We start from the raw sequence: 27,839 nt of genomic DNA on the forward strand, positions 1-27,839 counted from the left end.
GGGAGCCCCGGCCCCGCGATAAAAAGGGAAGGGGCCGGAGGTGCGCGCTGCGGGTCCGTCCGGGTGCCGTGCGGCAGAACGTGCCTGGAAGGGATAGAGGCAGGATAAGCCGGCGGAGGGAGCGGGAGGCTGTGCCCAGCGATGAGCCGCCTCCCTCGCTCCCGCCCGCCCTCCCGCAGGAATCCCGGGCGGGCGGCGCGGCGGCACCCGGGACGCGCGGCTCCCCTCGGCTGCGCGGAGGCAGCGGCACGGAGCGAGCGAGCCGCGCTGGCGAGGAGGAGCCGCCGCCTCATCCTGCGGCACCGGCCCGGCCAGCGCAGGTGGGTGGGCAGCGCCCGCTCCCCGCCGCGGCTGTAGCGGTGATCCCCTGCCCAGGCTCCGTCCCGGCGGAGCCACCGCCGCCGGTGTGCGGCTGGGGTGGGGGGCGGCTTGGGGGCCGTGAGTGCGAGGGGCTCCGCGGGGCTGAGGGATGGCTCGGGGTGCCGCGGCTGCCGGGGGAGGCGGCGGCGGGGGCCGCGGGCAGCGGGGCGGTGCCCGGCGCACCTGAGCGGCCGCAGCCGGGCTGGGATGGTGGCCGCGTCCCGGGGGGCTCCCGCGGCCGGGGGAGCCTCTCCTGTCCGGGAGTGGCCGGCGCCTGTGGGAAGGCGAGAGGGTTGCCTGGACGTGTGCTGCTTCGGGACGTGGGCAGCCTCGCCGGCGCTCGGAAATTTTATTTCTTTATTATATCATCTTCGGGTTTTTTGTTTTTTTTTTTTTTTCTAAGACCAACTTGTTCTTGGAAATCGCGTTTGATTTCGGTTTCTGTTCCAGTGTGAGGTTTCTGGTGGCGGCTGCGGTGCCGCTGCCGTAGGGCAGCGCAGAGGTGCGGGTGCCCGAAGCCGCCCGGGGCGCGGGGACCCGAGTTTGTTTCTGCCCGCTCCTGACTCCGGAGCCTTTTTCCAGGGAGACGCGTAGTGGGAGCATTCGGGCGCCCGCTTCCAGGGATGGTATGGGCAATTGTTAACTGGAAGGAGAAGGCATGTGCGTGCGAAAGCCAGGTTTTCCCCCAGAGCTTGTACTCCGAAACTTCGCTATTCGGTGAAACCCGTGTTCTGAACACCGAGAAGCTTTGGTTTTTCCAGGAAGGCATGAATTTTCTGTGGGTTTTTTCACATTTTCAGGGAAGGATTAACGTGAGGGCTTCTGGGTACTGTGTGTTTAGGTCTTATTTTGTTGTAAACGGTTAATTTGGCAGGATCTGTGGCGTATTGCTCAAAGTGCAGTAAGCCTGGAATAAATCGAGTGGTTTTCATTGTATAAAAAAGTTCAAGATCGCTGCTAGTTCTATGAGATGATCTACCAAATACTGGCAATTTTTAATTGTATACACTTCTTTATAGCCTACATCAGGTAACTAAGCTGAGCATGGAAATTATGTTTCTGTACAATTATGTTCATTTTTCAGACGGAAGAACAAATCAAATTGGGGGTTTTTGTATTTACCAAGTAATTAGGGGCAGATGGTTTTGCGTTGCCGCTTCAGAAGTCACCTTGCTTTGTCGAGGTTATGATGTGTCCACTAAGCAAGAAGGATAAAATAAAAATCTGCAAAGAGTCTTAGAGTTTTAAATGTTCTCTTGGTTTAAATTGAGTTGGGATTGTTTGGTGGTTTGGGTTTGTTGTTTTTTTTTTCCCTCAAATGTATTAAAGAGAAAAATGTAAATAACTTGGTTTGAATATCTAAATGCAGCTTTTATGAAAGGGGATGCTTTAGAATGTTTGTATAGAAAAACAAGTGAGCTGAAACACTGTGCTAATAGGATTTGCAGCATAAAATATGGCTAATTTCTCTCGTATGACTACAGGTGGCAGTGTAGAAACCAAGAACAAAAATTGGCAGAAATTGTGTTCTGTGTACAAGAATATGAAGAGTGTACTCATGACTAAGCACAGGAACCTGGAAAACCACAGGTATGTGAAGTGATTCATGCTGCTGCCTATGGTGCTCCCAGTATTTACTGTATTCTGATATTCCTGGCTCAATAAGTATTTTTGGATCAATTATCACTTAATGTGTTCACAGTAAGAGCCTAATCAAAATGTAATGGAAAAATCTATATTTGACTACTAAAAGGAGCAAAAGTACTTTGAAGGCAGTATGCAAGGAGAGGTGGGATTTTCCTACTTTTTATGGTTTGTTGTAGCTATTAAGAATTGGAGCAGTAAGTTGCCTGAAGACTTTTTTTTTTTTTTTAATCCCTTTAAATAAATAGAGTTTATATTGATAAACCTAGCAGCAGTTACAGGCCTGAATATCCTTGAAAAGGAGAAGTTTTAGATGCAAGAGATGAGTTTGCATGTCTGGATGTTTTGGATGTCTTATCAGTAATGTTTTTTAATGAGCGCTGAAGGATTGAAAGTGTGAGGAAAATAGCAGAATTACAAAGATGTAATTAAGAATTACATGTCACTTCAAATAACTGCAGTGGAGATATGTATAGCTTGTTAAGGGTTAAATCTTGTAAAATTTAAAAAATCCAACACAATGCTGTTTTCAATTAAGAAATAAAGGTAAAAACAAGCAGTATGTAATAAGAGCTCAAGATCAGGTCTCCTATTTCAAAGCACAGGGAAATACTGGATTATTTCAATAATTATTTGGTCATTAATTAGCAACATTAGAGTAAGGCAAAGCTTTTCTTGTGTGTTTACCTTGGTGTGCACAGCCTGTGGAAATTAGTCCATGGGTCTGTATTCCAGGGATCCTGGGAAGCCATGGAGGATGAGACAAACTCAGAGCTGGGGCTTGAGGATTTTTTAGAACTGATGAGTGGGAAGTTATCCTGGTAAGAAGTGCCAAAGTGGAATTATCACTGCAATCATGGATATATTTATACTCTTGCACTTCCTTTTCTGGTCTAAGAGAGCAGTTTGTCTAAACCTTTCAGTTGCTCCTGAGAGAATGTGGTTATACTGCAAATCCCCACAGATGACTAAGTCACCTTATGTCAGCCACTCCACAGGAACTGGCCTTGGGCATGCTTTGAGTTGTGACCAGTTGCAAAGGAAGTTGCAGAGAGAATGATTTATTTTGCTGTTAAAATGGGCTAAGACTGTGCACCCTGTAGGTTCAACCAACCAGCTGACACCACTAAACTGTTAAATTATAGTGGCTTGGCATCCTGAGATTATGGAATCCAAGTAAAAATGATTAATTACTTCCACCCAGTGCTTAAAGTACCAACAAGGAAACCATAGTTTGGGTATGGATTTGTGGGCTCTCAAGCCCTGAAATTGTAAGGTCTCTGTAGTAAACCTGTGTCTCTGCTGGGGAATAGTAAGACCCTGATCTCTGATTTGGGGTTTTGGGTGCCATCATAAAGCTTTCCAAATACTGTGTGCCTTGGATAGAATACCCTGCAAAGCTTTAAAAGTTCTTCAATTACAAATGAAAAGGTGGCTAAATCTAGATCTTCAGGCCGTTGTGCAGCAGAGAGCTCTTCTAAGCATCTGGCTGTCATGTTTTTCTTGTCACCTGTTACTTCTGAGTGAGCGTCGGCACTAATTTCCATGTAGACCAGTAGTTCTTTTATTATTAGCTGTTATTGAGCAACAGGGTTAAATATCCATCAAAAACTTACATTAGTATCCCTGATAAAGTCAGTTGAACTGTTTATGTAGTACAGGTCAGCATATGCTTATGGCTTTGTTGAACATTGTTGAGTTGAGTTCATTAGCTTGTGCTAACACATATAAAAGAGAAAATGAAAATGTAATTTGTCATTGGCACAAATTTTAATGGGGTCTTCCGTTACATCAAGTGCTGAAAATACGAAATTAAAAAAAAAATGGTAACTAAGCAGTGTGATGCTCAAGAGTTCAATTTACAGACACTTCTCTGTGCTAATTATGAAGTATTGACATAAATGAATGAAACCACTTGTTAAAGCTCCTTTTTCAGTGTATGGCAGTTATGTGTTCACAAGATGATTCATAACATTCAGCAATTTGTGATGAGTTTCCCTGCCATTACAGGAGATTACTGAGTATCTGATGTATTTGCACTACACTGGGTTACTTTAAATTAGATTTGGTGGTGGAAAGGGAAGTAGAACCACTTTCTATCAACTGAAAAATCAGGCCTGTTTTGTGAATCAGTTAGTATTGAATTTCTCTCTACTGTATGGCACAATTTATCCCTTACAATAAAATGCAAATGTTTGAGCATCTTGCCTATAAATACAGCAGTGACAGTGCGTGCGTGTAAGCTCTCAAGACTTCTTTTGTGTCAAAAGCTGTGTACATCAGAGGCAATAAAATGCAGCAGACTTGATGTAATTGAAAGTAGAACTCATAGTAAGAAACCTAAATTTGGAATCTAAATGTGTGAGGTCCCCTTTTGAATCAGCAAGTCTTGGTTATGTAGAATACTCTTTGATTTGGTGAAGGGTGTGTTTGTTAAGTGCAGCTCCCCTCAACAGTGGAGAAGAGGCTGCATCTTAGAAAACAGTTCTGTGCTTCTGTTTTGAACTAAAAGTTGTGGCTGGTTATGTGTTCTGTTGTCTTGGGAAAGCAGTGCTTAAGAGCTTGCACAATCACTCCTTTCATGCTATCATGGAGTGGCTGTGATCTCTTAGATTATAAAGCATGATTGCCCAGCAGTTATGGGAAATGTCTGTTGATGATACCAGCATGTTACACAAGAAAAATTAAACTTTCTCACTCCTCGTTACTTGCATAGAATTGTCTTGAAAATGGTTTGTGGGAACCTGGGGAATGGATTAAAGATCCTGAATGGAAGGCAGGGAAGTTATTAACATTTCACAAAATAAATGAGTACTTTAAACTTTCCCAAGCACCAACTAGTCCAGTATTAAAGATGGATTTTTAGAAAACCACTGGAATGGTTTTAGATTTTTAGAAAACCAGTAGAAAACCAATGTCTTCTGGGGGATGAGGATAGTCTGAATCAAAGTCTCTGGAGGGAGAGACACAAAGTGAAAATTTCAATCGAATACAATGAGAGTAAACCTAAAACACAAGGAGTGTGTCTGAGGCCATTTAGCTTAGGCCCTTTGGCTTCTCAGGCTAGAGGCTGATATCAGATGTCCAGTTAGGAAAAAACCAGCATTTACTTGCCCTCAGTGGTATTAATGCAGCTGTTAAACCGAAGGGATAGTTATGACACTGCAAGCAAGATGCTCATTGCAGATTAATGCAACTGAACTCTTGTGAAAGTCACAACATGCAAAGTGTAAGGAAACATCTCCTAATTAGCAAATGCAAAAAGCCAATCTCCAGGCAGGTATTCCCACCTTTGTCTCCAGGGAGGCTGCCACTGGGGTCCCATGAGAAGTTGTAATGCAGCAGGACATAAATCCTGCAGAGGAGAAATGACCCTGAAATTACATCCTGTAGATGAGACCTTGAGTTCAGGTGATGTCCAAGTATCCCTTTGCTCTAAAAATGTCATTGCAGGGTGTTGGTTCCAGGTGATGGAGGGACACCTCCTGCTGTGGAGTGCAACCAGTGCTGAAAGGGAGCACATGGTACCTTTCCAGCTATGTGCCAAGGTGGCTTACAGCAAAAGGAGTCTAGGCTTTCTTTTCATGGTGGAGAAGTGCTGGTGATACAAAGGCTACCAGAACAGTGCTGGAAACAATACATGAGTTGCTAGATAAAAGGTTTAGCATAAATAGCTACGCAGCATCAGTCTGCAGTGTAACCCCAATGTTCTGTATGAGGACAAGCAGGAAAGGCACACAGGTCAAGGTGACAGTGGCTGAAGTACATGGGACAGAAGTAGAAAACAGTGAAGAACTGCTGGAAAAATTAGGTCCTATTTAGACAAGAGCACAGAAGGACAGGCAGGCAGACCAAAATAGAAGTGTTTCTATGCAAATGTTAGAAGACTGGAAGATAAAATGGAGGGATTGATGGCTTAGTTCTACAGTGAGTTATTGACAGTCCAGGTCTGCCGTAGAGAAGACAGCAAGCAGGACACTGATTAGAGTTCCTATGGACAGCCTGGTAAGAGGAACTGTCAAGAGAAGAAGATGCTTGCAGCCATTGTGGAGAGGCTCAGAAAAAAATGCATATTCCCTAAAAACTGCTTCTCTGGCTCCCTAAAAAAGGTCTAAGGAATATTTAGCATGGTTGAGCAAGCGGTAAGGAACAGAAAGATACTCCGCAAAAACATGTCCAAAAATTTTAAAAAGGTGAAATTTGTGCAAAATAAACATGAAATGTATAGTAAAACGAGTTAAAGCCTGATATGTGATTTGTAAAAGGCAAAGAAGCTCATCATAAGTTCTTTCAAAATCATCAGAAATGGGAAGGACAGTGGTTCAATAGATAATTAAGTTCTAAAAGAGCTCAAAGAACATTGCACCTGTAGCTAAAGGCATATGAGATAACCGTGTTCACAGTAGCATTGAAGCTGGGGGTGCCAAAGGTGATGCCAGCTTTTTAAAAGGCTTCCAGAAAGCCTGTGAAATAACAGGACAAGTATGACTGGCGTTCATACCAGCCAGTTTTCTGGTAAATACAGGGGAGAAGAAAACTAAAGCATTCATGGATAATTTGATGTACCAGGAAAGAGTCAGAACAGTCTCACAGGTCTGGTGGAGTTCTTTGAAGGCACTGTTGAGGTTGTGAGTAAGTGTGATTTAGCTGATGCAGTACACTGGGGTTTCAGGGAGTCTTGTGAAAACGACTCGCCAAAGGTGCTGAGCAAAATGAAACTGCTCTGACATAAGAGGAATTTTTTTGTCCTAGACTGATAGTTGGCCAAAAGATGAATAAATGACCTGTTTAACAGAGGGGATGGAGGTCACCAGTAGAGTTACTCATGGATCTGTGCTGAGTTAAACACCATAATGCATTGGTAATCTGGAAGGGAGAATGCAGAATGATTCTAAGTTAATGAGAGTAGCATAAAGGAAAGCCAGTTATGAAGAACCCAAGAGGGATCTTGTGATGCTTAGTAACTGGGGATGAAGCTCACTGCTGGTGCTATGAAGTAATGCATGTGGAGGAGAACAATCCTGCCATTATTGACATTATTAGCACAGAAAGAAGCAATGTTGTAGAGAGTTTATCATATCAAATCCAGGCATTGATCAAGTATTTGGGACTGGTCAAAAAAAAAAAAAATTAGGGAAAATTTTCTCTCAGAGAAATTTCTGCTCACAGAGCAGAAGTCTGCTGTGCCAGTTTATAAACTGCCTGTGCTTCTGTCTTGACCTCTGGGTGCTGTTCTGATCCCTGGGTTTAAAGGAAGGATGAGGGGGGAAAAAAGGAGAGATAACAGAACTAGAAATGGGTGGCAGTGATGATAAAGAGCAATTAAATAGATTGAGAATCTTTAGCCTGGCAAAGAAACAGCTAAAGATGAAAATGATAAAAATCTATATAGGAGTGTAATGGAAAAAAATGACATTAAGTGTCTCTTGTAGTGCAAGACCCAGAGGGGATCAAATAAAATTATCAAGTGACAGATTCAGAAGAAGTAAGAGGTGGTATTTTTTTCATAGTGCATAGTTTAACTGTGAGCCACTGCACATACTATACTGCAGGATTATCTGGGTGTGGACTGTCAGTGCAAAAGCATCAACTCTTGCTTAGAAGGACACAGAGCCCAGTCCCTGAAGGCTGCAAAGGGATCCCAAAGTCCATCCCTGTAAGCTTTTCTTGTCCTGGTGCTCTTCCCAGCCCTCAGCTCTCAGCCTTTGCTAAAGACACAATATGGGGATAGCTGTATCTTTGGCCTGACTGAATGTGGTTATTAATATGTAAAACGAAGACAAATTGCAGTCCCCTACAGAAAATGCTGACCATATGCCACTCCAGATGCATAACAGAAATATTGGGGAGGAAAACATGTTGAGAAGGACAGATTTTATTTTTTCTTCGGCCCAATAACTTCCCAAAGAAAAAACAGTTCTGTTTTCTTTGAAGACTGTACCAGTCTTTATTATAGCACATTTTAGTGCTATGGTTTAGTTGATATGGTGGTGATTGGTCAAAGGTTGGACTCCATGACCTTGGAGGTCTTTTCCAACCTTTATGATTCTATGATATGTGGAGTTTAATGCCTACACAAGGGAGTTAAGATTCTTTGTTCTGAAGTATCAATATTCAGCTTTAATTCTGCCCTTGTTCAAAATAAGTTGGACATTTGTTACCCCTTGCAGTTTATCCTCAGATGGACTGAATTAAAAACCTACGTGCAAAAACCAGCTGGGAAATTTTGCTTCAGGATAGAATGCTTATCCATATAGTAAAATGAAAAATACAGGTTTTGAATGTGGAAGATGAAATCTCCTTTCCTATAAATATGGTGAGGTTACCCCTAGGTTCATTACTTATCCAAATGCACAATGACTAAAGCACAATGACTAAAGCTATGTTAACTTGAACTGAATAAGAACTTGGAGAAAACAGGTTGTTAAAAATAAGCAAGAACTTGACCATTAGACATGAGAATGGCACTTAAGTATTAAAAGTATTTAGAAGGTATGAAACCAAGATTGTGGAGCCTTCCAACCCAGTAACAAATGAAATTAAAGAAGAGTCTCCCACTGGTAAATCTTGGTGTGAACACAGCTAACCACGAGGTACAGAATCAGCACAAACACTGTGCTGCACCCTACAAGGAGTCACAGGAATGGATGTTGCAGGGGACACAAAGTTTAACTCGGGAATATTTGTCTCCTTGGGGTTCCTGGGATTGGTACAATAAACCAGCTTCCCCAGTGGGTGATAAGGAGCACCCCAAGCTGGTTTCTACTCTGAATTACCCTGTAGAGGAGGTTTTCTCTGTCCACACTGGCTAAGACTGACGAGGGAAACAAAGCAGACTGGCCTCCCTAAGTCAAAGCTGGCCTTTGAATATACCCATTCGATATGTTACTGTCAGATCTGTTTTTTCTAGAGGTTTTAGTAGGTCACTTGTTTTTCCCAGTGGTACTAAGATAAAAATACATGAAAAGACAATACCAGCTAAACCCATTTTTAAGGGTTTCATGGAGAAGTGTCTGTTTCCTACTAAAGCTCAGATTGTCCCATAAAGTTTTCCGTACTTGCCTATTAAGCTAAGAGCTGTATTAAAAAAATGAGACTAAAATATTCTTCTGTTTAGGAAAAAAAAACGTAAAATCAAAGATCTTACTGAAATAAAAAGAAGAATCATGCAAAAAGACATTATATAGAGTTTTTGTAAATTAAAAAAGTAAGGCAACAGAGCCTGTTTCAAAGAAGGGGTTAATTATTTACCCCACCTAAGACACTCATCTCTGTCAAGAATGGGAGAAGAATCAGTCCTGTCATTAGCTCAGTTATTTTGATGATTCCCTTGAATGGCCTTCAGTTTTCCTATTTGTTCAACAATAGCAAAACAGACTTCTTAGAGTAATTTCTTGATTTTAATTTTCTATAATGGAATATTATAATGAAGGAAAAAATGGATTAAAAAAAAATCTTGATTTTCTCTTTATCTGGTAATTAATATAGTCAGGTAATGAAGGTGAACCACTGGCAGTCAGATGTTAAAGGAGGTTTGGGTCAGCACAGATGACAGTAAGGTTTGATTTTTTCTCTAAAAATAATTTGTTACCAGGCACTATGGAACTGAACTTCACTAGTAACATAGTCAGAGGGTTAGACTTCCATACCTATTTAAAATCATACTTTAAGCCATAGTGTATGGTCTTAAGTAGTTAAGGGGATGCACCAGCCATAGTATATTTCCCAAGCAATTATTTACTCCAGTGTTATCTTAGAAAGTGGACACTGGTGTGTGGGGTTTTTTTTATGGAATCAGTTATTTGGAAACTGTTTCAGTTCTATTTTTCTAATATAAGATCCTCAGAGAAAACAGGTTGTATATTTCAGTATTATAAAGCTCCTGCATGCGTACCTTTTTTTTAAAATTTTCCTTTTTGTTGTCCACTACACTTGCTGTATTTCTCTTTTTTTTGGGGGGGAAGGGTGTCAGGCACTGTAATTATTCTCTAATGCCCTACAAACAGTTGATTGTACTTGTTAGTTTTTATCTGGATGGTTCTTAGTGTTCCTGATAATTGAGGTGGTTGTGCACTCTATATTGAAAATAATAATAATTCCAAAGTAAAAATGAAAGTCACATGCTGCCTTTGATTCAGATTTTGGTTGTATGAAGTCTGTGTTGCTCACAAAGAAAGTTGTAAACTCTTACGAAACCTTTGATAAAATGGAAGCCAGGGCCCAAAGCAAACCAGGAAACTGCTTATCAGGTCTCTCTTGAGCCCAGTGGCGAGGCACAGACCCACTTCTGACATCACCTCCTGCAGCCTTGCATCCTGCTGGCTCCTGAGAATGCACAGAAATTCCAGGTCCTCTAATTTCAGAGACTGAAACAGTTGCCAATTTGCTTTTTCAACTTTTAGATATGCCTTCTTTTCTGGTTTTATGTTTGTTTTTTTCTTCGCTTCACAGCAGTTTTACCTTTAATCATCAAACCATCACCCAATGACACAAAATTTATGGGTGGAGTTTTTAAAATTTGGTGCTTCCTGACACATGTAAACATAATCTCCCTGGTTGCTTTACCCCATGCACAAATAATTTCTAATTGGAATGAATATTTAACAGCATATCCAACACATAGACATAACAGTGCTATCTCCATTGACCCAGACTGGGTTATTTTAGGAAGTTTAAAGAAGTTTTTGTTTTGCTTGCTCAGTCAGAGCAAGCTGGGCTACCCTAAGTAGTGGTGTGCTGTGTCAGCTTGCTGGTGGCAAATGCCTTGAGAGGGTTATTCAATTTAACATATTTTGCCTCACTAGATAAACATTGATACGATCCTTTACAAAGACCAGCCAAGTACTGACAACTTCTTAAACTCTGTTTTCTCAAATGCTTTCCCATGCGGGCATTTGCCTGTTAAATTTGGAATCTGTAAAGGTGTAAGAATTTGTTGACTGTGGTGAGGATGCTTTTGAGTAGGGAGGGGTTCTCTTGGATGGTTTGTGGAATTTCAGGGAGCTGCAGCATCCAGACACAGCAGCTGCTCTGGGGAAATGTTTCCTCATTCTTCTTCATCAGCTCCTTGTTTCTTAACTTTTAACTCCCAAAGGAAAAGGAGGGTCAGGGGGACCTACTCTCTACAACTCCCTGAAAGCAGGTTGTAGGCAGGTGGGGGTTGGACTCTTCTCCCAAGTAGCAAGTGACAGAACAAGAGGAAATGGCCTCAAGTTGTGCCAGGGGAGGTTTAGGTTGGATGTTAGGAAAAAATGTCATGGAAAGGGTGGTCAGACATTGGAATGGGCTGCCCTGGGAAGTGGTGGAGTCACTGTCCCTGGGGATGTTTAAAAGACATGTAGACATGGGGGTCTTAGATCTGAGTGGTGGATTGGCAGTGCTGGGTTAATGGTTGTGCTTGATGACCTTAAAGGCTTCTCCAGCCTAAACAATTCTGTGATTCTGTTAATTTCTTGCAAAAATATCTTGTGAATCATTTATTTCACAAAGTCTGTGGAAAAAAACCCAAATCCCTCCCTGCCCCATTTCCTCCATAGACAGACCTAGAAAATCTCAACCTAAAATAGAACTGCTCTGTGTTTCTGAGGCTGGGGAATGGAGGAGAGTGGAAGTAGTGCTTGTCATGGCTTTTGAAACCTTCAGAAGGTAGCAGTCCTTCCAAGAAGTCTGCTGTAGCTCGGTTCATTCAGCAAAACTTAGAAAGCGCATAAGAATTTGAAGCCAGGTGCATTACTTAAATAAATTACTGATTTATAGCTGGTTCAACAATTACGTCAAGTTTTATTTTGTTGTAGTGATTAAAGTTAGAAGAAGGTTTTGTCCCAAAAAAACTTCCTTGTGTTTTATTTCTCATTAGTTGATGTCTTGGAACATAGTGAGGAGCTGATCAAACCTATGGGGTGATAGAAAGCTGGGTAGATGGAAAATTCTTAGGTAGTTAGAATTGAATCAAACTTAGTTGTGAGGCTTTTGGGGAGCAGTATAGTGTAAAAGATGAAGTTTTAGAAATACAGGTAGCTGTTCTAAAACAGACATTAAGTAACTTGGTGAGCAGTGGCACTTAGGCAAGAATTTTGTAGTTACCAATAAGAGTTGAAATTGTTCAGTGGAAAAAGGGAATGTGAGCCTAGATTTCATGTCCACCAGGTTCTTTACATTTAATGCAGTCAGAGGTTGTGACAAAAATTTATAAAAAGGTTTAGGGAATAAAAAAACAAACAACAAGGCCAGGCAAAAGACAAAATGGCTGAATAACTAAAGAGGTATGATTAAAAAGTCCGTTTAAAAATCATTTTGTCAAATGTCTTGTTACATGGTTCCAGTTTTACATCTGGATTTTGACTGCTACCTGCTTGCTGAAGGTCATTTTCCTATTATTCTTCAGTGGTCATGCTGTCGAAATATATTCATCTAATTGTCCGCATTTGAACTGGGGAATGTTTTATTCTGAAAATGTTGTGGATCTTCAACCCTCAAATTTGGTATTTTATACAGAAGCATATCAGAACTGATAAAAAGTTTCATCTCTCAGACCCAGTGTTTCTGAAATAGCACAGGACTTTCCTTGAGTGGCAGCTGTGTCTTTTCTTTGTTATGTGGGGAAAGAAATACTTCTGTCTTCGTGTTAAAGTTCATAGATGGTTTTGTTGCCTGCTCCAGTTGTCTCAAATGTTCTTTTACCTTTGCCATCTCCATGCTGTTTCAGTCTAAGACCCATACGAAGAAGCTTCTCTTACTTTACAAGCTGATTGCAGTTACTATTTAGTCACTTGGGTTTTCCACCAGCTCTGCTGATAAAGACACGTGGCCTGCATGGCGCCTTGAAGATCTAGCACATTTTTCTCTCCCAAGGCAGTCACTTTACTGTGATTTTTTTTTTTTTTTTTTTTTTTTAGGTTTTTTTTTACACTGAATGTTAATCTCTCTCAAGCTGGTCTTACTGAAATGTTCTTCATTATCACCCTTTTCCTCCCACTCTGATAAATCTGTTTTATGCTTCTGCTTTGTCAGGCGAGACTTTCCCTCCCTCTGCCTCTCTTTTAGGCAGCATTATTTTCTGCTGGACTGTTAGTTGAAGGGCATTATCTTTGATGACTTTGGTGGAGCATTCACAAAGGTTGTCTTTAGTCTAGAGGGAACACTGACTGTGTTTCCTCCCTGGCTAATGGAAAATGATTGGGGTTTCCAGGGCAATTCTGAGTTTGCAAGTTGGGCTTTTTTGCTGAATTGCCCTCCAGAGGAAGCCACTGACTCCTCCAGCTGCAGCAGGGCTGCATTTGATGGCCACTGGTGAAGAGCTGGATCTCCCTGCCCTTGGTGGCTCGGTGTATCTGGAAAGGAAAAATAAGATGAATGGTTGAGAGTGACACCTTTTTGTTAGGTCACAGATTCTGGTTGGCTTAAACTGTGTACACTTGATAGAAAATGTACCCTACGAGTGTTGCAGTGCTTGAGTTGCGTTTCCACTTTTAGTGGCTGTCGGAAAGTGCAGAGTCCAAACAGCTTAGCTGGAATTTTCTCAGGGTGCCACTCATATAGTTGAACTGCAAATAATTGGAGGCTGGCTGGTATCATTTGCTTCATAATACAGTCATTAATTTTCATCATAGTTCTGTAAAACCTGCCCTGTTCTGCCATGTAGAAAATTCTGCTTTTTATCTTGCCTGAGTTGAAGAGATTTTTGAAGCTGATACATGGTTAAAATATTATGTGGTGCTGTTACCAAGTTGTCACTAATGAATTAATTGCTACTCAAGAATTTTAGTTCTTGTACAATGTCCCCATCTCTGTTCTTATTCTGGAAAAAAATTAATCTTCTGTGGAGACAAAGCTGCCTTTGAGACCTCAGAGGCTTTACTCCTAGTCCCTTTGAGTGGTTCCAGACTGTATTAAATGAAAAGTTAATGTTTGCTACTGAGGATATCCATGATGCTTCACAATGCATGGATTTTGGGACCTCTGGAAGTGAATGGCATCTCTGCTCTCAGGTAGCTTTTTGTAGAATCAGAAAGACACTAAACAACAGATGAAACCTTTGCAGTATATTCTTTTGCTTTCTCTTAATTCGTTATTTTCTCTTTCCCATCATACTCACTGTGTAATCTCATTCGGAAAGTTTGCCTCAAATGCATAACTTGTGTATTTTAAAGCTAAATCCCAAACTCACATTTGTAATATTTGTTACTTGTACCTCATGTAATCCATATAGAAACCCATTGATGACACCTGAATGATTAATTAACTTAATTCCATTTCTGTTTTTAATGTGAGTGGGTTTAATATTTTCACTTTTTGACCCTGCTATTCCTTTACTTATTTTTTTTGCTGCCACATTTCTACATGTATTTTCATTTTATTTTTTTATGTTTTCATTTTCTACACCTACTGGGAGGGGATTGAGGGTGACAAAAGGATGTGAAGATGTGCAAAGAACCATGGCCTTGTGAGGCATAGAATTAAATTGTTTATTTGATGTTAATAAGAACTTGCTTAATGCTATACCTAAAATCTATGTTTGGAAGAAGAATGTGGGGAATTCCTTTAAAAAGTGACACAAAAGCAGGAAAGAAAGTTAGCAGACAGTGATTAATGACTTTATTGCAAAAGGGGAGGTTTTTGTGTCTCCTCTTGGTTTGAAATGAGTTGCCATGTGTTGAGAAGGTAGCGACTGGCAGAAGACTTTCCTGTCTTACTAAGTTGTGACATCAGGAAATAACTAAATTTACCACGGGGAGTTTACCTAACTAACCACAACCTTTTACTGATATGTTAACTTTGTCCTCACATACAAATTTTGAAATAAAAATGCCAGTACTTGGTGTGTCACTGATGGGAAGTAAAAGGCAATATTTTGGTCATAATTGGTAGGAGGCGAGACTGACATTCACATGAATTTTCCCCAATTAGAGAATGAGCAGAAAATATTTCATAGAAATCAAATTATTTCTTAAAATTTCTGTCAAACTAACTTGACATTTGTAAATGCTTGTACTTTCCCCACTCATAATGCTTAGTGTCTGAAGGTGGCTTTATTTAAATAAGAAACACATTATTTGTTTAAAGCATTAAATATTTTCTTTAGATTTCAGTCTTCAGCTTTAGCACAGCCCTCAGAATTTTGTTTTCAAGGCCAGAAAGATTCTCATGCTGTCCTTTAAAATATCCTGCACGCCAAAGGACACAGAAATACACTCTGCAATGATTCTGCTGTGTTCAATATCTTGCAAAAACTTAAGGGGATGACAGAGAATCCATCACTTAGCCTGGTACTCTGTTCAAAAAAATTATCCTTACTGATAATTTATACAGACTTAAATCCTTAAGTCTCACTTGAAGACACTTCAGTTTTATCCCTTAAATCACCTGAGGCTTCTTCTATTTCTTTTCCACTTTCATTTAGCACCTTCTGCATGCAGTTCCAGTGTCTGTGTATTCTAGTATTGATCTTGCCATGCAGAGAAAGAGCAAGATTGGTGAGTTTATATCTGTTGGGTGTCTGGGGACTGCCCTAATCCTTCTTTTCCATAGCACTGCCTGCCAGACACATGTTAAGTGATTTATTCAGTGATCCTACACCTCCACAAGAGCGGTGTCAGTTGGGGTTGTGGTCCCAGGTTTCAGCCATGCACCAACTTTGTGTGTTCTCAGAGGAGTATGGACTCGTATTTGCATTGCAGTTTGCCTTCACTGTGTGTAGTTTGTGTCTGCAGATGGGATTTTGGGGAAATACCAGGCCTGACTGGAGATAAATCTGTTTGTATAGGGTGTCTGAGTCTTGTAACACTCCTTTAGACCTGATTCTACTGTGTGAGTCTTAAGAGTAAGAGAAAACACAGTTTAGGACTGTTTTCTATCTCCTTGCATTTTGTAATTATTTGAAAATGAGTCATGTACATATATGCTGGCTTATCATTATGCTTTGCAATTAAGTCAAACTGTACTTTCCTCTTACGTAGGGAAAAACTAGAAAATTTTGACTTTTTTTTTTTCTTCAATAAACTCTAGGACCTCTTGGGAACTCCCCTGTTCTCAGCTTGCCCTTCTGCAATCTGTTTCTGCCCTTCTGACGCGTTGGATTTTAATTTCTTGGCAGATCTTTCTGAAACCTGTGTCTGATAGTTTCTAGCTAAAGACAGGCAGACTAAACCAGGCTTTCCAAAGCTGCTCCTCTTGTATAAGTAGGCTAGTGTGACCCTCTGACTCAGTGTCATGGATGGTGGCAATGGCAGGTAAATAAATAAGTCCTGGGGACTCTTAACTGTGCAATGTCCTCGAAGTTGTAGCAGAGCTGCTGGAGAAATTTGGGAGGGGAGAAGCAAGCAGCATTTCTTTCCTGACAATGTGAAGTGAAATGTTGGCTTTTCCATGAATAAAGTTGAACTATTGATCTGTTTTGGGCAACTGACCAGTGAAGATCATCGCAGAGCTGTTTGGCTGCCTTCGCACAAGCCCTTTTTTGTCCATTTATGTGTTTCAGTAATGATCAGCTTTGGCGGCCACTAAGAATTCCTGGTATGTGATGGTGCCCTGTAACAAGGTGTGCTACCAGAAGAAGCACTGTAGAGCTTCAGCCTGAAGACTTTTTTAATATAAAAACATATCCTCTATTCCTCTCCAATACAAACGAGACAGCTGCTCAGCTGTTGAAATCCTTATGTGGTGTTATCCAAAGGCTTCTTCAGTGCAGACCCTGGTCTTGGAGGTATCACCCTGTTAACTGCTGCTGTTCTCCCTGCAGCCCCTCTGTTGTCACTCTCTGTATTTCTCCTCTGGAAACACTGTGGCTGCACATGGGTTGTCACCACCAGCATAATTCAGTTTGTGTGGGTCCCTTCCTCATCTATGCATGAGTTGTTCCTGGGGGATAACTGAGGCCTCTTACGAGTGGAGTGAATTATCCAGGCAATAATTACCCATTCCTGGCCGTTGACTTCCCATCCCAGAGGGAAGATGAGGATTCAGACTGTGTTGTGTAATGTTCAGAAAGTCAAAAGCTTTTAGAAGGCATCTGGGATTTGCATAGGCTGTGTTCTGCTCATGGGAGTTTCTGCTGCTGTGTGCAGAGCCCTCACGTGCAAATGAAGGATGTTGTACATCTCATGAGATGTACCTGAGGCCGAGAAAGGAGGTATAACCTCGTGGGGTTTGGCATCTCTTTGGGTGTGAAGCTTTGAGAGGCTGGAGTTTTTGCTCCCCAGCTGGTCCAGTTTATGAGGTGGCCATGAACGCTGGTTCGAGTTATAGTGAGAAAACTGACTCCCTTGTCTGTCCCCCTGTGACATTGAGTTGCCTACCCCAGAAAACCATTTTTTGGATGGGTGGGGGAATTCAGAACCCCCACACAGGCTGCATTTGTGATTTGTTTCCCTTTGGAGAAAGGCAGCAGAGTTGCAAAGCAAGAAACTGGTCTTGTCACTGGGAGCTGGGAAGGGACAAATTCCCAGCAGAGCTCCGTCATGCAGGGATGTTCAGGTGAGACAGCCCAGAGTGACACTAAGCAGGGCACAGGGTAACCTGCTGTGGCTGGGGACCACAGCAGTTCTGTCATTCTGCACTGGTTCTTCCTCTTTCTGTAGGGTTTATCTGGGTGTCTGCAGAAGGGCAGGTCATGGGCAAAAGAAAAGGAGAAGTTACCTTTCTCAGCAGCTGAAGGATGTGTAGGTTACCCAGCTGAAGAAAAATTGAATTTCTAGAGGAGAGGGCAGTGGAAAAGGATGATAACACACAATGGAGTGAGCGTACATGATCAACTCCTGCGGTGTTAAATTGACTTTGAAATGAAAGATACGCCCTTTGAGTTACATTCCTTTGAGATTCTGGAACTTAAGTGTACAGAATACTAAACTCAAAACTAAAAATGGAGTTGGGGTGTGAAAGGTCCAGCGTGGTTGTGACTAAGGTGGGGTCCATGTACAGACAATTTAGGCTTCTGAAAGCAGAGAAACAGCTGCACAGAGTTTAATGGGTTGCTTCAGGTAAAATTCACTAGAATACGTTTAAAATTAATGAACATGTTGATGTTTTTTTGGCAGAATGAAGAGCTTGTTTTGGAGCTGTTTAAATTCATGGCGGGTGGGAGGGAATCATACTATTGTAAACGTCATGAAAACAGGGGAACAATGTAGATCTGGACTCTAATTCCCAATAGGTTTTTTTCTTTTTTGTGTTCCCTGGTACATGCTAAAAATATTTTCAATATCTTAACATCTGCATTGTTATGAAATATGGCACGTCTTTGTTTTGTTTTCAGCTGTGTCATTCTTCCATTATATTTTGTTCCATTTGCTCTCTTCATTTGGGATGTGAAGTCATTTTCTTTTGTCAGTTTTAGGCCTAATTGCCTTGACTCCAGAACTGCACTGTGCACCACTTGGAAGAAGTTATTTCTTTTGTTCTGCCTCAAAACAAACCCCAGGCTGTATATTGGGGGAATATGGATTGTGACAATGTCTTCTGATTGACAGAGGGGCAGAAAACAGGGTAAAAATAAAGGGAGCTAATCCTCTTTAAAGGTAGAAAAACATGAAGAAGTACTGGGTGTACCAGTGTATTTTGGATACTTCTGTGTATTAGCACATCTTACCTCAAATGCAGCCTCATGTCCCATTAATTTGATTCAGTTGGAGGATGGGACAGATGGATAAGGCAAACCAAATCTCCAAAGCTCCAGGCAGCAGAGGAAGATGGTGAATGGAGGTGGGAAGCAGTTCTGATTCATGTGTCGATAGAAGCAGCACACAACAGGCAAGAAACAGGGCTAGACTTGCTGTGAACACAGGAAAGGGGAAGTTTAAGTCAGACTGGTAATGAGGGCAAGATGGCAATGGGTGAGGGACAACCATGGGGAGCTTGGGTGCTGCTGCTTCCCAGAACACTGCCTGAAACACAAGATTTCTGGGTTCTGCTTTCTCTCCTAGCCTGGGCTGCTGCAAAGTGTGATAGAGCCTGGTTTTGACTTCTTGGTTGACTCAAGCAACAGCACGGAGTGTCAGTGCTCTCACCCTGTCTCTCAGGTGTCCAATTGTCAATAGGTTGACACAAAAGAAAAAAATGAATTTGCCTGGTTTGATTGCTTTTTTCTGCCCCCTAAATTTGAGGAAACTTTGCATGTACACAATGCACTTTTAAAGGCATGCTAAGGTGACGAAGCCCAGCCTGGGAAATGCTGAAATCAAGGTTGCATGTGTTACTTTAATTCTGTTTACATGGCTGTGTCATGTAGCAAAATCTAAGTATACGGTAAGTGTTGGAGTTTTTTTTGGGTTTGGGGTTGTTTTTGTTTCTGGGAGGAACACACCTGTGGTGAAACGATGGTGTTTATGGGATCAGTCAGGGATAGGCAGTTAATGAGATGTTCACAGATATTCCTGAGATGGTTTTTTTTGCACAAAGCTGTAACAGACATTTGCCCTTGGCAATCTTCTCTTCCCAGGGGTTCCTGCCACCTGCCTCTGTGTGCAACTCCCCTCTTACTCATGGCAGCAGCAGCAGCCTCTGGGACTTGCTGAAAATCCCTACAGGGAGGAGGTTCCCTGCTTTGAACCCTTGTCCAGAGGAGGTGCTGGGCTCTGCAGGCAGCCTTCATTTATTGTTTTGAAGTAGCCAACATCCCACTAATGGTGCATGTGCCGTGCTCTGAGAACATCTCATCTCTAAATCTCTCCTTGTCACAAGAGTGGGAAAGTGTGACTGACAAGCACTGGACAAGGACAGAGAAGGGTCTCCTGGCTGAGGCGTCAGGTGGTGTGAGAGGGAGCTGGTTTCTGGCATTGCTGCCTATACCACAGAGTTCCTGCCTGAGGCTGTCATTTTGTGGCCAGCTGCTCAAATGCTGGTACGTGTCTTGTTTTCTGGATTCCCAAATCAACTCCAGGAGCCACATGGTCATTCAAAGCCAGTTTTAGATGATTTGCTCTGAGGAATTCAATAAAAGGCACAACCACTATTAAGGAGTAATAGGGAGTGAGGCTTAACTATTGAATAGATTACGTGAGACTGGAAGAATCAGACAGCCTGAGGTCTGGAATGGTCTGGTGTTTGAATTTTCAATTCCAGGTCAAACATAACTTGCTGAGGTTCCCCTCCTCCCCCCTGCCAAGTTTTTATGTTCCCCAGAGTGCGGTGCACTTAAACAGAAGTGATTGGAACAAAAAAGGCAATAGATGTGTCAGTTAATCTATAGCCCTTTTCTATATTAAGTTAGTTTTAAATAGCATTAAAGGCTCAGTTTAGTGAAGCACTTAGTAAGGCATCTAACAGCATATTTGAATTGAGGCCAGCATTGATAAACTTGGATACTGTGTGATAATATATTCTAATAGGAGCTCTGCATCCACAATGGTTAATGTGTATGTCCCAAACAGGGCTGTGTTCTTCCTTCTGCTCAGATTCAGGGTTGCAGTTTAAAACCAGTTTATCTGTAGGTTTGGCTCACACTTTTCCAGTAAGAATGGGATAAAAATGAAAAATTTTTTCTTTGAAGTGATGGATTTATAAGCAAAGGATATTCTTTAACTTCCCAAAATACCTGCTGTCTGTCACAGACCTCGCTCTTGCTTTGATTCCTTTAACACTTCTTTACTTTTCCAGTGGATATCGGGTCATTTGATGTCCCTATACGAGATCCAGTTACAGAAGGTTTTCTGAAAGAGAGTTCAGAGACTTCAGAAAACTGGAAGGGAAAAAACCAAACATCTTTAAGTAGACCAGCATTAAAACAATGCTCATTTTTAATTATGGGGAAGTATGTAAATTGTGTCTGGAAGGTCACTGTAATGAGGCCTTTACAATTAAAAGAAAGACACTATTTGCTAGTTAACACTAAACCAAACAGAACCACAAAAACATTAAGGGTAAGACTTTCACAGCTTCCAGAAGATAGACCTTTGGTTATCCTCTTAAAAGAAGGGATAAATATTAAAAGTCTCCAAAACACATGAAATAAGAACAAGAAAAGTAAACTTCTTGCAAGGAATAAGGAGTGCAATCAAGGACCTGTCTATGTAAGAGGCACAAGATGTACCTAAAATATTAAGCAAATTTTTGAAGACTTGTTAAAGTCATGTCAACCTGAACCATTATAAACAGAAATTAAATTAAAAGACATGTTCTTTTAACCTGAAATTTCACTGAAAAAATATTGACTTCATTTTGTATTTAATTCCTGAAAAAGTTTTCAAAGTTTTTTTCCTGTGACTGGGGGAAAGAGCAACTTGGCAAAATGTTATTTAAAATGTTGTAAATCCTTCATTAGTTTATAGGAAATAATAATAGATTTTTTTTTAAGTACATTTTCTTTAGCTTTGTGGATTGAGTTATAATTTCAAATTTAAAATTAATCTCGGTGATTCCATTTCCTTTAGGTCTCTCTGTAAATCAAATCAAGAGTCAGAAAATGCCATAGTTTTCTAAATGAGGATGGTGCTTTCTAGAAAATTGCATCTTTAAGATAAGAGAAAATTTAACCAAAGTGTGTACATCCAAAACAAAATAGCTTTTATGTGCAAGGAAGAGAATATTTGATTATTTTACAGTAAAATGTAATTGCATTTGTTGTTAAGAGACCAGTGAAGTGGGTACATTCAGAAAACTTGTGATTGGAGAGAATGGCATTTCCCATTGTACCCTCATAAAACTAAATGAAGCAAGTAATGTTTGGATTTCATGATGCGTTTGATCAACATGTTAAAATAACGTTATTTGAATTAGAATTTAATAAAACTATTACCACCTTCATTTATGGAAAAAGAAAATGTTGTCTCCTTTTCTTATTTGTGATCATCAGTTGAAAGATTCTGTCTGGAAATCCTTCTACAAATTGAGCATAACAGCTGATAAATTACAAAGTAGTGTTTTACTGTACAGTGATAGGGCAATTTGCTAGCTTTAAGTCTTAATTTTGAAGTGCTCTGGTGACAAAATTAGTTTATTTTCTGTATTTATGCTAATCTTTCAGTGAAAATAGCTAAATCATAGGAACCTTTAATTTCAAATTTCCATCTTTTTCTTTAAAAAAAAAATCTTAGTAAATTTTATGGAAATTACTCATAAATGTGTATCTGCTAGGCACAGTACCAGAATAACAAAATATAAACTTTCTTTTGTCCTTTTCTTTAGATCTTATTGGAAAAGTTTTGATATACCTTTGTTTCCTTTCTATTTCCAAATCTGGGCCCTTGTTCTTCTGCATGCATAAAGATGTAACTCCATTTTACAAAAAGACAAAAAAAAAAAAAAAACCAGAACAAACAAAAAACCACAGGCAGCAATGGTGTAAAGATTTAATTTTTTTCATCAGGAATGTGTTCCTATACTCCTGTATTGGCCCGTCTGGGTAGTGTATATTTCTCTGGTGTGTAGCCCCAGCTTGGGTCATGGTAGTAGAGGAATTTTGTGTGCATGGGTCTGATGCATCTGATGCATCCATAAATTAGAATATAAATAAGACTATGCTTTAACCCAACAACATTTAAAACAGTAGGGTAATATGTAGTCTTTTCTCTCCCTCCTGGAATAATTGTTCTATTAAATTTATTTTTCACCATTGTTTTCTTTTGTAACATTTTAGACTCTAATAAAGCCCCAAACCAATCTAGGTAGCTGATACTGGCTTAGTGAGTAACTTTTCTTGTATATTACAAATATATTAGGTCATTTGATTTTTTGTTTGATTTATTTCCCTTCTGTTTTATGTATGTGTGTATATATACATAAAAATATGGGAGGAGTGAGTATATATATGTATAAAATATGGGCTGTACATATATATAAATAAATGTGTGGGGGTATGTGCATATATATATATGTATGTACATGTGTATTTGATACCTATTCAGCTTCCTCTGGTTGTTTCTATCATTGTGACTGGGATAAATGGGGTTTTTTTCTTCAATGGAAGAAAATCACCTCTCTCAGTAGGTGATTTGTAAGTGAAGTTGTCTTGCATATCTAGTTCCACTTCTGGAACTCCCCCTCCAGAGAACATCTGAGGGGAATATCCCTGGGTGATTCACAGGAGCAAATAATGAGTGGGGGTAGGATTTTGACACAGAAGTTATTGGCAAAAGCCCTGTTAACTCCAGTGGGATGAGAGGATGCACAGTAAAACACCAATGTTTTAAATCACTGTTGTTCCCAAACATACTTTGTGCTGCTTCACCACAGTTCACTAACTTATTTTACTTACTTACATACCTTCACCACAATTCACTGACTTACATACCTTACTATGCAGCTTATGAAAACTAACTCTACTAGTAGCAAAACCTCAAAATTTACTAGTGCTTTTGTTGTCTTTATTAGGCAGCAACTTAAAATACTATTAAAAAGGTGTTGAACAAAATCAAGATTAGTTAGCTTTAAGAGGGGTTTTTTTTTAGCAATTTTTTTCTCTCATGTGCCGTTACTTCTGTAGAGGAAAAAATTACTTCTCTTCAGTTAAAATCCACAGTAAAGTGGAGATCAAGAAGAGCATTGGTAGTCTGCTCAGACTTGAGAACCTTAATGGCATTACATGATGAGTAGTGAAATAATATAAGGAATTTGGGGTTGTTTGACTTGGGCTTGCTGTGCTTCTGATGCACCTTCTTCTGCCAACACCTACATCTGTAAGTCCCACTAGCATGGTTTGCTTGTGTAGTGTTAAACATTTATGCACGTGGCTGAGATCTGCCCTCTGTACTGTGACATTCTGAGTGCTTAGGTGCCAGATTCAAAGCATTTATGTCTCAGGCCTTGCAGAACTGTGCTGCCTTTGTGAGCCTGAAGCCCAGCTGGTGGGGTGTAGATGGTACATCTGGTGTTCCCCTGAATGACTTCAGTGAAAAATGGAGCAGGTTTGAACCTAAAGTTCTGTTGTGAGACCAGTGACTAACTGTGAGATACCACAACGCTGCCTATTGCTTTTTGCCTAAGGAGGGATTGATGCACTGCTCTGCAGAAAATGATAAAAACTAGAAGACAGCATCTAGAATATCAAAACCTCACATTTGTGGCACTAGAAATACCATACGAAGTAGAGTTGTGATTTTAAATACTCAATTTATTCAGAATGTTATTTCTTGTTTTGAAAACATAAAGCTGCATATTTGGTAGTTTACAGATCCACCAATTTTGCTAAGAGTTACCAAGAAGAAGTTGACAGCTTGGACCGAAGATTGCTGTGGTTGCTATGTGCAAAAGCCTAGAACAAACCAGCGGGAAATAATACCAGGGTGGGAAAGTATTGCTATGGTTACAGAGTATTTTCTTTAAAGGAGAGGTGGATAACACAGCAAGAATCGCTGAAACTTAGGTAATAATGTATTATACAAAAGGAAAAAGACTGAAAGATAATAACTGTCTTCTGATCTTAATGGCATTTTGCTAGTTTCCAGCAAAGAGGGATTTAATTAAAGTAGGAATAATTTGTGAAAGCTTTGTTAGAAAAGTATCCTTAGCTTTTATTTTTTAAAAGTGGAATGCCAGCACACTACCTTGCATATTTTGGCTCCGTCTCTTTGTTTTTTAAAACAAAAAAGATTATTTTTTTTTGTCAAGGAGATTAAGAGTTCTTTTAAAAATAATAAAAGTGTAATTATACACAAATAATTTGGTTCATGTGAACTTTAAAGACAGGCTTTCAGAACATTGAAAATGGTTAACGAACTGCGTTTTGCAAAAGATATATGTAATGTAAAGTGACTACAAACTATAATAAAAATTATAAAGCAGGCTTTTATCATTAAGTGGTGCTGTAAATCTGAACTATAAAATTCATCTGGGAAACATCCAGTTTCACTTGTAGATGTCCTGCAGGATTTAATTGTAATCACCTCTGTGAGTTTGATCCTGAAAATCAGGAAGTAGAGGACGACTGTGCAGCTCAGAGTTGTGTCTGATGGTGTGGGCTGGGCTGTGCCCACCTCACCCTGCTCACAAGTGCTCTTCTGGGAAAGGTGGGGCTGGGGACTGGGGTGGGTTGACCTGGGCTGGGTTCCAGGTGGCCACCAAAGCCCCTCTCTCATTCCTCTCCTCAACTGGACAGGGGAGAAAAATTATAATGAAATAATATAAGGACAGGGAGACGTCACTCATCAGTGATTTCAGGAGCAGACTGGTGGGAGGGACAGGGCAGATCTGTGCTCTAGAACCAGGAAAAGGGAAAATATAAGAAGTGGACTTTTTTGTTTCCTGTGGCTACTGTGCTGTGCTTATCCTTCAGTCTGACATCCATGCCTTGGAATGCTGCCTTGTTCAGCTGCTCTTTGAGGCCACCACTGCAGTTCACTGGGGTGTGTGGGTGATGGAACCAGATGCAGCTCCTGAGCTGTGTAACTGTGCTGAAGGTCTGCGCCCGACCCTGGCTAATGTGTCGGCTTAATTCCTTGTCCAGGGACACAGAAAATAATTGATTGTGCTGGGGAGTAAAGGATGGAAAGAGAATAAATGGACAATTTCTCTGTGCACAAGAGCCTGCTCTCCTTCAGAGCATGACTCCACCACACCACATCAATTGTTCTTCACATCTCTGCCTTGGGCACAATTTGTTGAAGTTGAGGAGGAGGAATTAAATTGTCAGTTGAAATATGTTCAGCTGTTTGTGACTGTTTTTTGTAGTTTTAGTGCTGTTTTGCCTGTACTGTGAGGTAGGGATTTGAGACTTGGAGGTGAGGCAACATCCTTTTACTTTGCTCTTGACAAGTATAATTAAACACGGAAATAACCTGCTGTACCTAGCAGTACAGACCCTGGCTATTACAACTGAGATCAAAGACCCTCTTCAAGTTAATCTTGTAGCTTTTCCAGGAAAATCCTGACTTTTCTGCAGTGGACACATGAGATAGACTGTGGAGTGCCGAGTGGGGAAGGAGTGGTCGTGATGTGGACTGATTATACCAGGGCTGGACTTCTTCTGTATAGAAACACTGAGACAAGGGGCCTGAGAAATCCAGAATAAATACCTGAGACAGGAGACAAGCAAGAGAAATTAGGTCAACTGGGGAGATGAGGAATAGCCATTATGTCAGGAAAATAGGGAATTTAAGAGAGAAAGGAGAACTAGACTAGAGACTGGAACAAAATGAGGAGCTGGGGGCAGTGGGAGAGCAGGATAATGATGAGGACCAGTGCTTGGAACTTTAAGAGTGAATGAAGAACAAGTCCTGTAAAGAAAAAAATGAAGAGTATATAAGCAGAAAATGTCAAGGCTGAGGAAATGGTTCAAAAGTTGTGTACAACTCAGGTGCACTGCTCCCTGCAGTGGAGAGCCAAAGATTCCTGAGCAGAGCCTCCTGTCTTTTCCTAGATGTCTTGCGTAGCTGACCCACTGTCAAAACGATGGCTTACATGGATAAGAGCATCTCACTGCTGTAATTATTCCCCCCATTAGTACAAATGACAGAGACAAATGTAGTGTGATTCAGCTGTTCCACACTGGGCCATTTCCCTGTGAGTATGTGTTCTGTATTTTTTCCCTAGGGTTTTAAAAAATACACTGAATAAAATCACATTGCATAGTGAAAGGTAGTAAAATAATAAGAGAGGTGCTAAAGATTATCCAGAGTTGGAATTAATTTTGTCTATGCTCTCATAGCTCACTGTAGCTCTGATTATATAGCCATGTTAGAGGGTCTAATTACATGTTCACATGGTATTTATTCCACAGTACTTCCTTCTTGCACTCACTAGCTCAGGTGAATTTGCATGGGGATGCATCAGATTTGACAGCTATAGCTTCTGAAAGATGTCTTGTGAAGGAGAGAAGTTTGCCAAGAAAGAACAACTCGAGGGAAGGACAGCTGAGGGCTGCCCAGGGATTCTCCTCCTACCTTTCTCCCAGAGGTCTGTGAGACAGCTGAGTCCCTCAGCACTGCTGGAAAGCTGTTTTCCCTACTCCTTTATCCCATTTTCAGAGCATCTGACTGCTATATTGTTGGCATTCCTGAGCAGCCTCTTCTCCTTCAGTGAGTTCAGTGGCACCTACATTTTGAAGGTCTCTGACTGCTGGTTGGAGACACCTCACTCAGAGGTGGTTGCCCCCAGCCAAGATCTATGGGAGGGTCTTGCTGTGGGCATGGCTGGGGTGGTTTGGAAGCAGCTGAACCATTGTAGCTCTCAGCCTGTTGTGGTCACCTGGCACCATTTCTCATTTTCTTTGCTATGGCTTGAATTGGATGACCAGAATCATCCAAGGCTTCTTACACCTCAGTTCCCCAGGTGAAATTAAAATAGTTCTTCTCTCTTTTTTCATAGGGAGGTGGTGCTTATAAATATTATGGAAGTAATTTTCCCAGTATCCATACAATGGTAATAAGCCCATGAAGAAATTTGCAGTCTCAAAGCTGGAGTTAAATAGGACATGGCAGGAAAGTCTGTGGCCATCTGGTGAATGGCAGAGTAAACTGGAATATCCCTTTGCTCATTGAGTGAACAGCCAATGATCTTGTGCACTGAATGGGATGGACCTGTTCAAGAAAAAAAAAAAGAAAAAACCCCCAGCTTTTGAATAATAACTGAGGACTGTTATCGTGGTGTGTGCACACATAAAGGAAGATGGATTTACTGTTGCACAAGGGTCCTTCTGTCTGGCCCCATCTGCCTTTTGAGTGCTCAACTTCGCACTAAGATACCTTTTTGTGCATCTTATATTTTTAGAAGCACTAATGCTTTGCAGGCCTGTGTGCCTTTTACCTCCTTAATGATTCCATAATAGCATTAAGTAACTGGGAATACTAATTCAGCAGTAAAGTTTTCCTAAGATAAGTAGTTAAGAACAGTTCTAAAAAGCTGGTCACTTGGCAAGCCCACATGAGCCTCCATCTGGCTCACAACCTGAAAAACACATTTAGAAAGTAATT

General features: G+C 40.8%; 1 long non-coding RNA gene across 3 annotated transcripts in view; it reads left to right on the forward strand.

Annotated features, from left to right (window-relative positions):
* LOC121667528 overlaps positions 1-27,839 on the forward strand; it is a 77,895-nt gene that overhangs the window by 1,130 nt on the left and 48,926 nt on the right. For 2 of the 3 annotated variants that reach the window (XR_006017085.1, XR_006017087.1), the window contains exons 1-2: positions 7-320; positions 1,845-1,950. This is a non-coding gene — a long non-coding RNA (uncharacterized LOC121667528). Of the gene's footprint in view, positions 1-6; positions 321-1,844; positions 1,951-27,839 lie in introns of those variants that run through there. The other variant, XR_006017086.1, reaches the window with a different exon arrangement.

Source organism: Corvus kubaryi, unplaced genomic scaffold (assembly GCF_017639235.1).
Source record: "Corvus kubaryi isolate FWS band 111438036 unplaced genomic scaffold, C.kubaryi_AGA036_p1.0 133, whole genome shotgun sequence".
In the NCBI taxonomy this organism is placed as follows: domain Eukaryota; kingdom Metazoa; phylum Chordata; class Aves; order Passeriformes; family Corvidae; genus Corvus; species Corvus kubaryi.